Source organism: Xiphias gladius, chromosome 24 (assembly GCF_016859285.1).
Source record: "Xiphias gladius isolate SHS-SW01 ecotype Sanya breed wild chromosome 24, ASM1685928v1, whole genome shotgun sequence".
In the NCBI taxonomy this organism is placed as follows: Eukaryota; Metazoa; Chordata; class Actinopteri; order Istiophoriformes; family Xiphiidae; genus Xiphias; species Xiphias gladius.
In genome coordinates this window covers 7,730,063-7,747,022 of record NC_053423.1, presented here as the reverse complement: position 1 = coordinate 7,747,022, position 16,960 = coordinate 7,730,063, and the positions used below count along the sequence as shown (strand labels likewise).

General features: G+C 41.5%; 1 protein-coding gene across 1 annotated transcript in view; it reads right to left on the bottom strand.

Annotated features, from left to right (window-relative positions):
• The window catches only part of fam49al (family with sequence similarity 49 member A, like), a 31,700-nt gene extending 18,480 nt beyond the window's left edge, over positions 1-13,220 (bottom strand). The window contains exon 1 of the mRNA XM_040122473.1: positions 12,914-13,220. The gene's annotated coding sequence lies outside the window, so the exon portion shown is untranslated. The remainder of the gene's footprint in view (positions 1-12,913) is intronic.
• Between the last annotated feature and the right edge of the window lie 3,740 nt (positions 13,221-16,960).

The following is a 16,960-nucleotide window of genomic DNA, read 5'->3' as shown; positions in this document are numbered from 1 at the left end:
GTATTACCCTTCCAAATACTACAGTAAATCAGTCTGATCTAAGAACCCAGAAGGTGCTTCTATCTCTCCCATTTTAACATTTTGATAAAGGACAAAGCTTTTAAGCTTATCTCATTCATTTTGTGTCTCTCAAAGCTGCAGCATTGTCTTACCCGCTGCCTGGTGTAACTATTAACACTACTGCTGCTGCCCTTGCATCATCAAATCTCATCTGGAGAAAGTGTAGACAGGAGAGAGGCAGGGGCCTTTGAAGAATAGTTGCCAGGGAAACACAGCCTCTTATTCTCATGGCAACCCATAGTCGGGTTAGTGTTCAGTGTTATCAGTCAGGTGTGGATTGGATAGACGGATGGATGGATGGATGAACTATACTTCCCGTAATCTCTTGAGTGTGTGCGACACCAAAGCATTGTCCTTCCTACTCGAGGGGGTTGTAAACATACATCGTCCACTCCTGGAATTACATGTCCTCTACCTTACATAGGGAGTTTTGCTTTGACTATGTGTTCCGTTCAAGTAAATTGCCTAATGCTTATTGATTTTTCCTCTCCGTGAAAGGGTAAAGGTCAAGCAATTAAACGGATATAGTGAGGTCAAGAGAAGTGAAGACTTGAACTAAGTCTTGGGAGGTTAATACTTGTGGATGGAGTTATGGTGAGTGAGATTACCCTTTTCTACCTGACTGATTTTTTTTGTTAGAGTCTCCTGCCCCTTCTTCTCTGTCAGCAATAAAAGGCCATCATAAACTCACATCATGTACATTTTCTCATGTTTCAAACCCCAGAGAAGTAGTTGTTTTAGGTACAGCAAACTATTAATGAAAAACCAGCTGGATGCAGCTGTCGTCATGACTATTAATGGTTCTACCAAATCAAATTGAGCGCAGACATCTAATGTTACTCCAGCTTCAGGGCCCAGACCACACATTTTGATAGACTACTATTTTAAATTCTGCTAATTAGTTGAGCGCTTTAGTTTGCCATTTGAGCTTTATGCCACTTATTTGCTTCCTCAGCACTACTTAATCTGATCAATGTACATGCTGTACCTGTCAACCAAGTGGGTTTGAGATGAAACTGCATACACCTGCATCAGATTTAAGATTTAACACATTTAACACCTAAAACTTAAAATTCTCATGTTTGGGGAGCCACAACCTGCAAGTGTTTGGCAATTTCTTCTTAATAATTGACAAAATACATGATTATTCAAATTTCAAAGTAGTTGCTGATTACTTTTCTGGCAGTCAATTCATCGACTAATCGTTGCAGATCTACTCCAATCAAAACAGGATGTGAACAACAGTAACAGCAGGAGGTGTAAACTTGGCCTTTACGATGCATGTGCTGGTTTAATGCTCTATCCAACAACAGAAATGGAGTTTCTCCCAAGGATATATGTGAAAAATAATAGCAATAACCAACATAAAGTGCCTTGGTAATCTGGTGCTCGTGTGGATTAGGGGTAAAGACGTTGACCGTGAGCTGCAACGTCCCCCGCTCGAATCCAGTCAGGGACCTTTGTTGTACAGTATCGCTCTGTCCCTCATTCTCCTGTCTTCTCTCCTGACCACCTCGTCAACCACAGGCCTCCAGAACAGATTCATTGCTAAGTTTGAAGGTTCATTCATAACCTTGGAAACCGGAACAGCTGCTTGACAATGAAGTTCTCAACACGGTCGATTACTTTTGTTTTATGTTACCGTGTATCCAAACTTCCATACTTAGGTAATGTGGCAACAGCTAAAGTATTTCCATGATAATTAGCAACTCAGTCTGCTGAGAAAGGCTACATTATGTGATTGAAAGCTTCAGAAACAACAACAGATTGTTTTTTTTGTTTTTTTGGGCCAGGCATCCTCAGTATAGTTTTGAAAAAATTCTCAGAATCTGTGCAACTCTGTTCCCTTATTTTGTGTTTTGACGTTTTGCTGCAAAATTTCCCGTTTGAACTGGGGTGAGATCTGGTGGCTTTAAAGGCATTAGCATATGAGTCACATCATTTTCATGCTCATGAGGACATTTAGTGAACATTTTGACCCTGTATGGAAACATTTAAATTTGTTGTTTCTCCACAAATTTAGTCAGAGTTTTCCTTTAATTTGTCAAAATTCTGTGTGAATAAAGTGTTAATAGAGTTTTTGTTTTTTTTTCAGAATCCAGGAAGACTTTGATATTTTGGCGCTGCCACTTGATTACCCCAAACATGAATCAGTGTCATGCTAATCAAATAGTAGACTGCTCCGCAGCAGAGTCTCCAGAGAGCAGACACTGTTAGAGAAGTCTAGCCAACTGAGAGGGGATGTCCGTCGAAAGGACGGAAGCTGCTTCTCCGGCAACTTCAGGGCCGATATGTAATTCAGACAGAGATGGTGAGAGAGTCAAAGGGAGTGAGGGGGAAAAGGGAAGAAACCCAGAGATCACAGAGTCATTGTGTGCAGACATCTGTCTGTTTTGTTGAGAGTCTGAGGTACTCAGCTCATGTTACTTCTGCTCACTGAACAGGTCCCTCTTAAAAAAAAAAAAAAACCCACCGGTGATTATTCCTATTCTTGCTCCCTCTCTATCTCTTTCACTCTTTCTCAACCTTTCGCCCGCTCTCTCAACACACCCCTCTCTCCACCCCCTATTCACTCCAAGCTCCTCTTTTATGAAGCCGTTCATTCAGTCATCTTCTCACTGCACACCCTTTTGACCTCTTCCTCTTTTACTGTGTCCTTCATATGCTACATCGATCCTTTCCGTCTTTTGCTCTCAGCATATTCTCCCTAAAGATAGAGACACTGTGTTGTATCACCAGCTCACATGTGTGTGTTCTAAGAGAAAGGAGGGGAACTAAGGATGGATATAGAGTGAGCTAAACACCCACCTACGCTCACTTAATCTTGTTTTTAGTTAGCAGAAAAAGAGTTTTTTGGGCCGACATATTTTATATTGTAATAATAATTGCTGTAAGTAATATCATGCTGATACTGCTGGTCGGTTCGAAGAAAAATGGGTGATGATCCCATACAGGAGGGCAGTTTTTAGTAGGAGCAGAGAGGAATTAGACGTAAAGCAAGGAGATAAAAGGAACGGAAAGGAGAGGAGATGAAATAAAAGGAGAGATGTGCATTGACAAAGAGCCAGTCTGAAGAGTAAAATGAGAGGTGGCAGTGTCAGACCCAGCTAGACCATCGCTTAAGATTGACCGCCGATGGAATGCTACAGACAATTTGCCTCGGGCCCAAACACACACACACACACACACACACACACACACACACACACACACACACACACACACACACACACACACATTCATAATTATAGATACCGCTGCCCCTCACTGGGGTGAGGAGGGAAGGATAATAAAAGGGGAGAGCGGCTGAGCGTAAGAGCGAAGGATGGAGTGGCAGAGAGCAAAAGAGAGAGATAGAAATGGAAGGAGGAGGTTACGATTCTCCTGCATCACCCCTCCCCCTTCTCTCTCTCTCATACACACACACATACATGCGCACACACACATATGCACACACACGCTGGCTCAGTCTGAGTCCAGAGCAGCGCATGGTGCCTCATGAAAGGGCGATTGCAAATGAGCATTGTGATTCTGTGCTGCATGGCTGACAAAGAAAGAGGGAGGATAGGGTGAGAGACAGAAAGAGAAATAACAGAGAGCGAGATGGTATGGAATGTTAAAGCTGTGCTTGAATCAATTTCTATTGTGTAACATGCTTCAGTGCGATCATTTTTCAAGTGAAATAAAGAACTGGGGCAGGAACGGGGGGATTTAATGTTTTATTTGCTCAGACGTTCTAATGTCTCTTTATCTGTATAGATATTATGAAAGTGTGTATGCATTAATCATTTGGATTTGTTATATACCATAACCTGTTTACGAAAGTGTTATACCATGAGATTTTCTTGGCAATAATTGATATAATTCATTTTCAGTGCTCTGTTTTCTTTCTTTTTCCACCACAGAGATTAATATATGCCTTTTATTTAATATAGCCATTAATATTTGATTACTACAGTTTGGCTCAGGGGCGTTTTGAACCTTGGAAAAGCAGAGTTGGAAAAATGAAAGCCTTGGATTTCAATTTTAAGAGCAATTTCCTCTTCATGCTTCAGCTGTCAGAGGACGGATGGATATAAAGTGAGCTCTTTTTATCTTTATTTGTGATTTGGGATGCCAATTAGCTGCTATCAAAGGGAGCACTATAGGCTTTTAGGGGTCTACATGTAGCCTAACTGCAGGGAGCTCGTGATGTGTGTATGTGCATATGCTTGTGTTATGTGTGGATATCTCTGTTACCCCCCCCCCCTTCCCTGACCCCCTGCTATCTGTAAAGAAAAAAAGAAGCAACATACAGAAAGCCTGTACATACAGTCTCTCTTTGTCCCTGATACACTGCTTACACACTGATTTTTATGGGTCAGGATAGTGTGTGTATGTGTGTGTGTGTTTTTACAAATAAAGTTAAAATCATTGGGATGAAAATAAAATTGGGTTGAATTGATTTAAACTGAGTTTGGATGGTATTGTGTGTGTATCATGCAGATGCCTATACATAGAGTAGGTTTGTGCATATTCGCCCAACATTGAAGAGAATTAATCTGATTTACATTGAGCTGGTTTCACTTTAATCAAATTGAACTAAACGTGTTTATGTATGTGTGTGTGTGTGTGTGTGTGTGTGTGTGTGTGTGTGTGTGTGTGTGTGTGTGTGTGTGTGTGTGTGTGTGTGTGTGTGTGTGTGTGTGTGAGAGAGTGTAAAACAGACTGAGCAACAAGGACTACTATAAAACAGTACATAAAGGTAGTTTAAAGTCAACTCCCTGGCGTCTCATTATTTTGTGATTCTTCTCTCTCCTTCAACTCTCCTTCACTCTTTCAGTCCATTCATGGTCTGTCTGTCTGTCTGTCTGTCTTTCTCTCTGTCCACTTCCCTGCCTACTTCTTTACCTGCATGAACATCAGCCAATGCTCTCTTCTTCTTCTCTTCTTTGTATCATTCAGAAATCTAAATTCCTCCCAATCCTTTGCCTCATAACTCAACCTCTCTCATTCAGTTTCTCTGAAGCTGTGTTCCAACTCCATACTACAGATTTTTTTTGGTCATTTTTCACCTTTATTGGAAAGGTGATAGCATAGATGACATGACATGAGAGAGAGGGGTTTGAAATGCAATGTGTCTAAAAGCACCAGGCTACCAGGACACTCCTACTGAAAATTCTTCACAGGTTTTGAGTCTTTATTGTGTACAGACTGGAAAAATTACAAGAGTAAAAATAAACAAGTAAGTATGCATATTAAAATGTTTGTGGTGTTGTTACATGCTACTTTTTACACAAAACACTCTGGAAATAAACCATAGTAAGAACAGTAAAAGACCTCCAGAGTGCTCTTGGAAAACAAAAATAGTAATAAATCTGTGAAAAAACCGTCTTTCTTTCACTCTCTTCATGAGAAAAACTTGTTAGAATCTCAGTGTGACTGATGTCTGCGGGTGCGCATGTGTCGCCCAATTTCCCTGTAGCACGTAACAGTAAAGTAGCCACGTTTCAGACCTCTGAATCATGGTCCACATCTCTGATTTTTCAGAGCTGTACAGGTTGTTGTGAGTTGACTTATAAATAGAACAATTCTTAAACTCAAATAGTTCTTTTCTATGTGAAAAATGTTAACTGCTCCTGGCCACCAATATCACAGCTTCCATGTTGACTGAAAATGACGTTAGCAGAAGCCAAAACAAAAAGGTTACTAAGTCCGTTTTTCATGCTCACAGTAAAGTACAATAATATTTTGTATATGAACTGTAAAAATATGTATGTATTATGTTATAGTGAGGAATTGGGCCACAGCACATGACCACAGAAAATGAACGAATGGGGTGACCCCTGACCCCAGCGTGACCTAGAATCTATATTCAGCTCTGTGTGTCGAAGATGTCCACCCTCTACATACCGGGAAGTGCCAGTGTGTCCTTGACGGACGCTAGGCTCCATCACACTGTGCTGCCGTGTGTCTTGCATGGCAGAGGATGTAGTGTTACACTATTCCCATGTCCCACCGGGAGGAGAGGGATAATAGCAGCAGTTCTCAAATATAGGAAATTGGCTGCAAAGTAAGGCCTGGGCTCAAGCTGACGCAGAGAAAATAATAATTGATTGAACAGGATGAGAAAGAGTCAATTTGGGACGTGTTGGTGGATCCCTGGTGTGAAAGTTTGAGATCTTGGCTGTTATTGTGTTTATTTCTGTCCAGCAATTTATTTTTGAGTAACTTGCCTATTATTTCTTTGTTGTTTGATGGAAAAAGTTATATATACTGTAGATAAATCCTCACTGACTCAAGCTGAACTAATTAAGGACCATGTGTGTGTGTTCATGTGAATAGAAAAGGGAATAGATAGAGTCTACGTGTGTAGTCTCACAAGCCTGATCAAACACTGAACACAAGCATGGTTGCCAGTACCCTAGTGTGCCCATGGCAGATCTGGAATACACGCATGTGAACAAACATACACACACACACACACACACACACACAGAAACGGATAGCAACAGACAAAGACATACAGTGATGAGACTGAAATGAGAATTGACCCTTCACTAAGCCCCGCCCTCCGTGGTTACATTTTAAATGATAACAGATTTACAAGTTTGAAACTTTTATCATTTCTTTTTTGATAGAATGGGTCTTTGATTTCACGCAGAGGTAGACAGAATTAGACTTTTCAATTCTAGCCGGTAAAACGTCAATTTTGACATCTGAAATAAGTGCCGTTAGCATATTTTATCTGTGGCAACATATCATGACTATCATGCTATAGCTACTTTCCATTGAAAATGGTTGGCCACAAACTTCCTTAATTCCAGTGAAGAGCAGGCAGAGCTGCTTATGTTTGCCTAAACAATGACGTAGCATCGTTCAGGACTCCCACGCTCTAGCCAAATACTTCGCAATAAATTTCCCAGTGCTGAAGCTCTTTTCACTAACATCAGCTGGAAATCTACAAAATAATGTAGTTTGTTAATGATGTTGCTTTGGCTTTTGAACTTAGACCCTAGCATTACTGCTGTAGGTAGTAAGCAGGTTAGCTGGACTTGCTAATGATTGCAGTGTACAGTAGAGCAGATAAACACATGGTTTAATCTGTTCTTTACACTATTGCTTTAGTATTTTTGTTTTTGGAAACACTAAAAAAAAAAAGACACCATCCTCCACACTCTTGGAAGTATTGTTCATACTAGAGCTTGAGAAACTTTATGCGGCTGGTTAGCTATGATTGGACAATCGCTGTTTGAGCGGTCAACCTGAACCCAAAGAGAGGAAGTACAGAGAGACCATGATCAGCAGTATCGTCAAACACACTCCCCGTCACGGGTGTTTTAAACAAAATACACTTACATCATTCATTCATCTCTGATGGGCAAAGTGTTACTGTCTCCTTTAAATGTGTTTATCTTGAGCCTAAGTTACCAAACACTTTGTTATGTTATCCAGCAGAACTTGATTGAGATAACATTGCTAAGTAGATAATTTTCCCCTTCACTTATTACACACTAATTGCAATACTGTCTCGCTTCCTCTCCTCTTGCTCTGCTCTCTTTAGTCTTCCATTGACCTAAATTGGTTTCACCTTCCCTCTGATCTGGGTATATTGATCTTAAATACTACAAAACCAGAGTGTGGGCATTTGGGCTATTTATTGATATTAGTGGACAGCGATTGATCTGATCGACAGACAACAGGCCATGATACTGTTTGAAGTCCTCGGAGAGCAGATCTGAGGTAATATGATTACATCCAGAAATCCTCCCTCTCCTCTTTTAATGCCATAGAAAGAGAGAGTTAGTCAAGCCGAGTCATGTCCAGTTAGAAGTAGGCTCACAGAAGCCGAAGAGAATTCACTGTGGCCACTTTCTGTGTCTCACTGGATGTAATATCACACATTTCACAGAGCTTCAGCACGCCACCCAGAACAAAGACGATAACAGAGTTTAATAGGACTTTTCCGTGGTTTCCACAAGTGCCATCCAACATTGAGAGTTAGGTAATATGATCGAAGAGTTATCAGATCTTGGCTCCCTTGTCATGGAGAATTAAATCCCACTATCTCCCAAATCTATTTTGTCATGGACTCAGGGGGTTGCTTCAAAGATGTGTTAAATTAAAGAATCCCACATTTCAAAACTTGTTAGTGAAGATTGTCAAATGTTGAAATGTTGTCAAATGTTGAGTTTCATTTCTCTTCAAACAAATGGAATTTGAGAATTATGAGCAATTATTTTTTTTCTCGGATCAAGCCTTTTATTGTTAACTTTAATGGATCCTAGTTACTCTTGTTTAAAGATACTGACTTAAAGAAAATTCCTCAAACAGATGACAGTATAGTGAAATTTGAATTGCACTGGAAACAAGTGACATTACCTTACCAAGCAGAATTTTTCATTTGTTTTAAATTAATAGTTCAACATTTTGGGAAATCATCTTATTTGTGTTCATGCTGAGAGTTAGATGAGAGCAATCTTACAGTAAATCTGTAACGTAAATATGAAGCTACAGCCAGCAGCTGGTTAGCTTTGCCTACAGTAAGAACTCGAAGCAAGGCGCAACCGCTAGCAGAAAAAATCTGTCTAGAATTCCCTCTAAAGCTTACTAATTAACATGTAATATTTTGTAAAAGAAAAAGTAACACTCACACTTTGGTGGGGGGGTTTTTTGTTGTGTTTTTTGTTGTGTTTTTTTTTTAACACATTAAGCAAACCAGATACAATGTGTCTATTGGTGAACTTTAGAGGTTCTGGTAGACAGATGTTACTTTTGAACAGCGCCATCCTAGCTCTTTTTCCCTGGCCTCCAGTCTCTGTGCTAAACTTAGCTGCTAGCTGTAGCTGTATATTTAAGGACAAACATGAGATCAAGGCTACCTCATCTAACTCTCTACAAGAAAGCAAATAGATGTCAATTCTCAGAATGTCAAAGACTGAATTTATGCACAGGCAGCATCACCAGTTTCAATGCAAATTGTATGTACTGAATATTCTAATGGCACAGATATATCCTCCTGTGTCATGTATCTGGACCTTCCCTCACCACCCTGTACCCTCTACCCTGTGTTCCTTTAACAGGATCATCTCTGTTCTGAGAGAGTAATCCCTAATTCTTGACAATACTGGATTAAAAACCTGAAGATTACCATGTAGAGACTGTTCACACCTCAAATTCCTAAATTATTTAAGCCCTGGATACAATTCTAGTCTGATTCAACCTCTGAACTCCAATATGAACATGAAAGGAAAATCAACAGCAAGCATGCAAGCTAAAGTGGCAGATGTTTGAATTGACAGATGTTGCTGGACAGATGGGTTGGCCAGTCAACGAGATTAGAATTGTTTGGAAGAAACGTAGATTTGTCAGGCATTTTTGAGAAAACCAGTTGGGCCACATGGACAAACATATGGATGATGCTGAATTTTAATCAAAGGATTGAGTGCCACAATGGTTTGTCAATCCACTTATTTCTGGCCCTATAATTAAAGTCTGATAAGATTCTCTACATTAAGCAATAACTCAGCATGAAAGTGAAACAGCTGTAGAAATTTTTCTAAAATCATATCAGAAAAATATTTGTAACATGGTTTCATTGGACAATACAGGTAGCAGGAGATGTCTCTAATTTATAAATTGACTCTTCACTTCAGGCTTTAAAACGCTCTTTCAGGCTATCCTATTAGAATCTTCAGTGTCAAAGTGTTTTGTCAAAACATTTTTTCACACGTGAACCATGACACTTTGGAGTAGCTGAACACATTTCCGTCTATACATGTCACTCATCTGCCTTAGAGTGTCAGTTGAGGATATGCAGCGACCTCAGCAATGTCTAGTGCAGTGAAGGCTGGAGGAGCTCTTTACGCATCATTGCACCTGATGGGCTGTGTTGACAGTGCCTCTTTTTAAAGTGACAAATAGTGAGAGAAGCAGCAAACAAGGCAAACCCACTCTTTGCCTGCCTTCTCCCTCTGCTTTCCTTTTTTCTCTCTTTAAAACCTCACATACTTCTATTCCCAGTCCCTCAACATGTAATATCTGACATGCTGGAGCCACAAGGTTACTCACGTCTGTAATGTGAAATACATGTCATCATGTGGATTGATGTGTACCTGTGAACTTAGGGTAATTGCTGTGATAACATGAACACATAGCTCAATTTGACTGCACATATTGTTGAGGAGAAAATATTGGAATACATAATGTGAAGTAGACATTACATTAAAAGAATTATATAGAGTGTCTACTCCATCCCACCATCCCCACCCCATTCCTGTCTTCTGCCTTGTTAAACCTGATAATCCTGACACATGCTAAAGCAGCCTAATAAGATCCTGAAACTCATATGGACAGAGGAAATTGGACATTGTGAGACACACAGAGCACTAATCCTCTGAAAGACAGCAGGACAAATGATTGTGCAACCCTGGAAGACACCGCCACATGCTGTCAACACCATTTTGCCGTGAGCATTTTGACTGGATGAGGGAGAAGGAAGCGACAGAATGAACCGAGGTGATGAAGGCTGGCCGAAGGGGCTCGGAGGGAGAGAAATACTGAGATTAGGGATAAATTAATGAATGTTGGAGTTAATAATGGAGCAAGAGAGATGACTGGAGAGAACGGACGAGGAGAGATACTGACAGAGAGAAAAAAAGAGAGAAGAGAAGGAGGGGATGTGAGACAAAGAGTGGCAGAGAGGAGGAAATGCAGATGGGCATGTTTCTATGGGCGCGCAGGAAAGATTTAGGGTGAGGGAATCTTGCATCATCACAGCGGGCCAATAAAAAGGCTTGGTTAAAATGTTCAAAGGGAGTGTCCTAGCAACAGCGGAGTAAATACCATAGCAGCCACCATTCCATCTCAGACCGAAAAAAAAAAAAAAACCCTACACACATACACGCACACACATTGATTAACACAATCGTGAACTAGAGCAAAAACATGTCAGCTGTTTCAGTGCACCTTGCTGTTTATTCATACATGTAAACCTTTGTAATCTACATATTTTGATTCATGACCATGCAGTGTGCAGCTGGATAGAATTATTTCAAAATCCATAAATCACTCACTGTGTGTTAGAATGTTTGAAATGACAGTAATCTATCATGATAAGAATTTTAAATATTTTGATAAATGTGCATATACAGTATTACATATAATTTTACAAATGAAAAGTACGGTACATGTATAACATGATTGATGAGTATAGGTATATATACATACAGTATACATATTTATTAATACACATGATGAATATTTGGCACATTTCACTATGTGCACTGCCAAATGTAAATATGTGTATATGTATATGCATATATGCACCTGTATATATGTGTTTGAATATGTACTGCATATTCATTTATGTCTGTGTATGCACATGGATGAATAAGTATAAGTATAGTTATATTGTGCATTCAGAGAAGATGAGACATACAAGCTTATTGTGTGTGATTCATTTGTGTGTGTGTGTGTGTGTCATGAAAGTCAACACGGCAGTAAATCATCAGTTAATCTACTCATATGGATTATAACCAGTCAGTAGATTACAGTAGGGATAGACAGGGACCAGATCTTTCAATTACACACCTCTCCTGTCTGTTTCTGTCTTTTTCCCCCACCTGCCCATTCACACACGCATACACATGCACAGTACTTCATCACGCTTTCTCGTTGTACCTCTCTATTTATCAATCCCTCCATCTCACAGCATCTCTCTCTCTCTCTCATTCTCTCTCCCACGGCACACACAAAGAAGACCTGCAGAGTCACATGGTAGCACAGTATGTAGCTTCACCCTTTCTGCTCTCCCTCTCCGTCCAAGAACCTCATGTACCCCATTTCCTCCACCAGATCTTTCTTTCTCATTTGAAAGAACTCCTGAAAAGCCTTAGCCCTCGTTCATTCATCCCTCCATTCAGTTTTTTCCTCCCTCCCTCCCTGTTTTCCACTCTAGTCGCATGCACCCACCCCTTCTGATCAGCAGTGTAATCTGGGGCTATTGTTTTTAGCAGTCTGTTTTCAGAGACAGCTTGAATGAGCACACGCACTCACACCTCAAACCCCTATCTCTCTGTATAAAGGTGGGCACCTTTTGTACTGACGCTAACAATTCCTGATGTAATGCGTGTGTGATGGTGGAGCTGAAAAAACCAGGAGGCAAGCTTGACATGCAATTTATCCACATTGTCCAAAGAACACTCCAATGCATCAATGTGATATATGATACATGTGCTGTGATGGTTCTAGGTCACAAATGTGCTGTGATCAAACTATCATCCATCACTGAAAATATACACACATTAACACACACGAGCATCTGTGGACTCCATGTAGTCCTGAAGGGTTCCTGCTAACACACAGAGGAAGAATAGATCCTTGCTGAAGTGTGTGTGGATATGTGTGTGTGTGTGTGTGTGTGTGTGTGTGTGTGTGTGTGTGTGTGTGTGTGTGTGTGTGTGTGTGTGTGTGAGACTGTGACTGTGGCAGTGACCGTGCTGCTCTGTCTAAGCACTGCGGTGAAAAAGAACAAGCCCCAGATGACGAGCCCAGGGTTTGATGTGGTCGGGCAAAATTCAGCGCTCCCTCCCTACCTACCCACGGGATCCTGACCCCCACTAGTCCTCCACATCCAGTCCGTCTACCCGCAGGCAATAGCACTGCACCTCGACTGAAATCAGCAGTCACCCACCAGCCTCCATCTAGAGTCTAACCCACATCCATCCTTTCCTCCTCAGCCTCCCTCTCCAGCTTGCAGCCTCTCTTTTTCGGTGCAGGGTGGGACTATCCCGACCCTTCCTACTATCAGTGCTAAACGGATGGAGTGATGTGAGTGATAAAAAAAGAAGAGAAAAGAGTTGGCTCAGCTTACCGGCTGGGCCTGCAGGAGGGGAGGATGATGCCTCTGACTCTGCTCTTCCTTCCTTCTCTCTGGACCGAGGTGAAGCAGAGATAGATGCAGGGAACAAAAGAGAAGGACAAAGGGCAAAAAAAGAGACAAAATGCAGACACCGCAAGCTGGTGGCTAGTGAGAGAATGAGAGAAAGAGAATGCAAAAAAAGGGGGGAAAAGTCCCTGTGTTGATTTCTCTCTCTTCCTCCGTGAGGATCCTTTCTTGTGAGCCAGAGGGCTGTGGATTCACCTAAACACTGAGCACACGCACTGCCTCACGCCACACAGCCCTCCCTCTTCCTCTCTCTCTCTGCACTAAAGACAGCAGCTGTTGGTCTATGAGAAATAGAACGCTATGTCCCCCTCCCTCTCCGCTTCTCCTCCTACCTCCCTCGCTCACAAAGACCCCCACCACACACACACACACATATTCGCCATGTCCTCACAACACCCCCCTCCCCCTTTGACTGACATCTCCCACTAGCCTGCTGGCAATAAGAGGAGGGGGCACCACTTTGTTTGTGTGTGTGTGTGTGTGTGTGTGTGTGTGTGTGTGTGTGTGTGTGTGTGTGTGTGTGTGTGTGTGTGTGTGTGTGTGTGTGCGCTACTGCTGTGTATTTATGTTCAATGTTTGTGTGTGGTGCAGAGTTGTATTGTGTTTGACATTGTTTCAGCAGCAGAGTGACTTTTCCTGTCCACATGGTGTGAAAGTGAATCATGGTGAGTAAGGATGTGCACCGGGGTATTTTTGCAGACTGCGTGGTTGCTGAGCATCATTTGCTACTGTGCTGCAATAAGGAAGGAAATTCACATTATTTGTGGCTATGAGCAAGTGGGTGTGAAGGTGTTTATATTTACTGTGAGACCGAACTGCACAGAGAGACTATAAGCATAAATCGGCTGACATTTGTTAGACATTGCATGTGATGAATATTTTTTTCACTATAACAGGTCAAATGACTTCTGTATGTGTGTGTGCGTGTGTGTGTGTTACCCCTTCCCTCGCTTTCCTTTTCATTCAGAAAGAATTTGGGATGCTGAAAACTCCCATCAGGGACCCTTACTTCAGGGTCGCAGCCCGGACGAAAGGGCATGGTTAAATGAGCCATAGCTAAATTGTCACTCTGTATATGTGTGTATGTGTGTGTGGAGGGGGGGTGGGGCAGGGGTGTGGGGGCAGAATGTCTATTGTCTGGGAGTCTTGTACCCAGACCAGTGCCGTGTGGGAGCCCGACCAGGGGACTGGAACAGAGTAAAAGAGTTGAAGACCAAATCATGCCATGCCATACTCAACTATAGTGTGTATTAGGGCCAAATTTAAGGCTGAATCAAATTAGCATGATCAAGTGCCCTTTTAATAATAGCATTACATTAGTGTATCCGGGGACAGAGAGAGGAGTCAAGCTGATGAACTTTTCATTTTGTGACCATTATTAATATTTAATAATGGCTGATGGGTCAAATGAGCACAAGAAGACACTTTGTCTGAATATGACAAGACTGCACTCAGAGGCTATCAGACTCTAAAGTGCTTTAGAATTAGCTTGACCTCTCATTCTCTCCTATTGAAAGTCATGCAAAAAGTTTGAATGAAAACTATGCTATTTACAGAGTTCATGTGAGCTGCACTCTGGCTTGGCCGGTCAAAAGAAATGTTGCCTCTTGACATCTGAAAAAAAAGGAGTCGATATGGAGCCGTCACTGTACTAACACGGCGTAAAACATAAGCAGGGACAAGCTCCACTTCGGCCTCAGTCAGTCACGAGGAAGTACTACAAAATACAGCTATCTGTGTAATTATTTGCTAAATAGATGAGTAGCATGCTACTAGCTAATAACAGCACAAATGAGCATAGCTGAGTGGGTACTAGTTAGCTAGTAGCACCCTCGTCACACTTTGAAGTGCCCATCATTGATTGCATGTGCCCTTTTTTTTGGCATAAAAAAGATAATTTGTCAATTAATTCAGTCGTCACGTGTAGCAAAGCCTTACATATGTTGCTGATAGTCTGACGCAACAGCTATACACACAGGCTCTCTACTGTCTGCTAAATCTAAATGAAAAGCAGAGTTTAATGTCGAACAATAAATATGGGTCTTCCTGTTTTTGTGGTGGTGCTTGAGAAGTGGATCTGACTGACACTTTCACATCAACAAACTTTGCTGGAGCATTAAAAGAGGTTTCATTTTTACCTCAACTTCCCTGTAGTAATACATTATTAATACTGTAAAGATCGTCATGTAATACTGGTTCGAAGAGTAAGCAGAATGCGTGGAATATGGCCCAAAACCTGTTATTGTGAGAAAAAAAACATAGAGGGACAATATATTACAGCCACATACTGAGCATAGTCTCCAGACACACATTCAAAGAAAGTCTGTCATAAGGGTTGAACTTTGAGTTGACTTCATATACCAGAATGCACCTGTGTCATCTGTAGTCCATCACAGAGGGAGAGGCGCACAGTAACGTGGAACTAGTGCTACAGTGGTTGACACCGCCGTTTTAGCCTGGCAACTGAAAGCCACAAAGATGGAAGGAAGGTAAAAAGGTGGAGGAAAAGGAAAAAAAGGAGGAAATCATTTTGTAGTGGTGAGAGAGTGCTTTTGCTTTCTGTTTAACACATTTACAGTACCACATGCTGGGAGAGAGTATGCCTCCAGACGGATGTCAGATGAGGAGAAGGAATGGAGGAGAAGCTACATCAGAGAGCGTTTCATGAGTCACTGAGGCTCATTGAGTGGGAGGTTATTATAAAATCGGCGTGAGACTCATTGTAATGATGCATATAATGATGTTGTGTTTAGTTACTGTACCTGGCTCCCTGAATGTGGAATGAGCTTCCCACCTCAGTCAGGTAAACAAATGTTTTGATGCAGACAGAAAATCTCACAAATCCTGTCTTGAAGCCAATATTTGCTGAGTTATAGAATAGATTTAATCAGTTTGCCTTATCTGACGTAACGCTCGAAAAGTTTTTTTCTTTTAATATCTAAAATGTAAAGTGCAACTATGAACGAAATGAAATGAATCGGTTCTGCTGCAGCCTGTGGGTTGCCAGGATATATTCTTAGATTCGAGGCTTCAGCCAGAAACAAACGGTTGCATCTGATGGATTTGGTGCTCGGCAGTTAAATCGTGATGTCCTGTGCTCCCTGCGGTGTGTTTCAACCATTCAGCTCCGACACTCATGACTGTGTGACCCCCCCCCTGCTGTTTCACCAAAATCGGTGTTGCCGCTCTAATTTCTTCTTTTGGAGAAGACTCCAACATTGACTGAGATCATTTATTAACTGATTGCATCAGAATCTGGAAGGCTTTCAAACAATGAAATACTCTAGTCTCACAGATATAGCAAGCCTCACCACCCCTAATGACTGAAATATGCACGGGACCAGATGTTCTTGTTGGAACAAGAGAGAGGGGGGCAAGTTTTGTCTGTTGTGTGTGAATAAACATCATCTTTGATGTGAGGCCTTGTATTGAACCCTCCTGACCAACTGAACTTTGGCTAAAAGATAAATTGTTCACATCTCACCGCACCGTGAAATTCAATTCTGTATGCTGTTAAGAATAAACTCACAGCAGTGTCTGTCTGCTGTGTGTGTGTGTGTGTGTGTGTGTGTGCGTGCGTGCGTGCGTGCGTGCGTGCGTGCGTGTGTGCGTGTGTGTGTGTGTGTCTGATTGAACAGCAGATACTGCAGACCCTGGCTGAGACACATGATCATCACCTGATCTGGGTGTGTTGCTGTGAATGGCGGTGGTTGTGCAACAAAGATGATTAAAATGAATAAATAACAAGTATCCAAGGATACTGAGGGAGTATGGTGAGTAAGTCAATTGGCATAAGCTTCTAGTTTAAGTTTGCCTCCAAAGAAACCTACTTTATACAGACACTTAGTACATACAGTTGATATCAAATAATGATTGCTAAGTTTTTCATTAACTTGCTTCATTGCAGAGGTATCTGTCTCATGCTCTTTTTCTAAAACCATTATACTCTTAATTCCCCTTTAACATCACAGC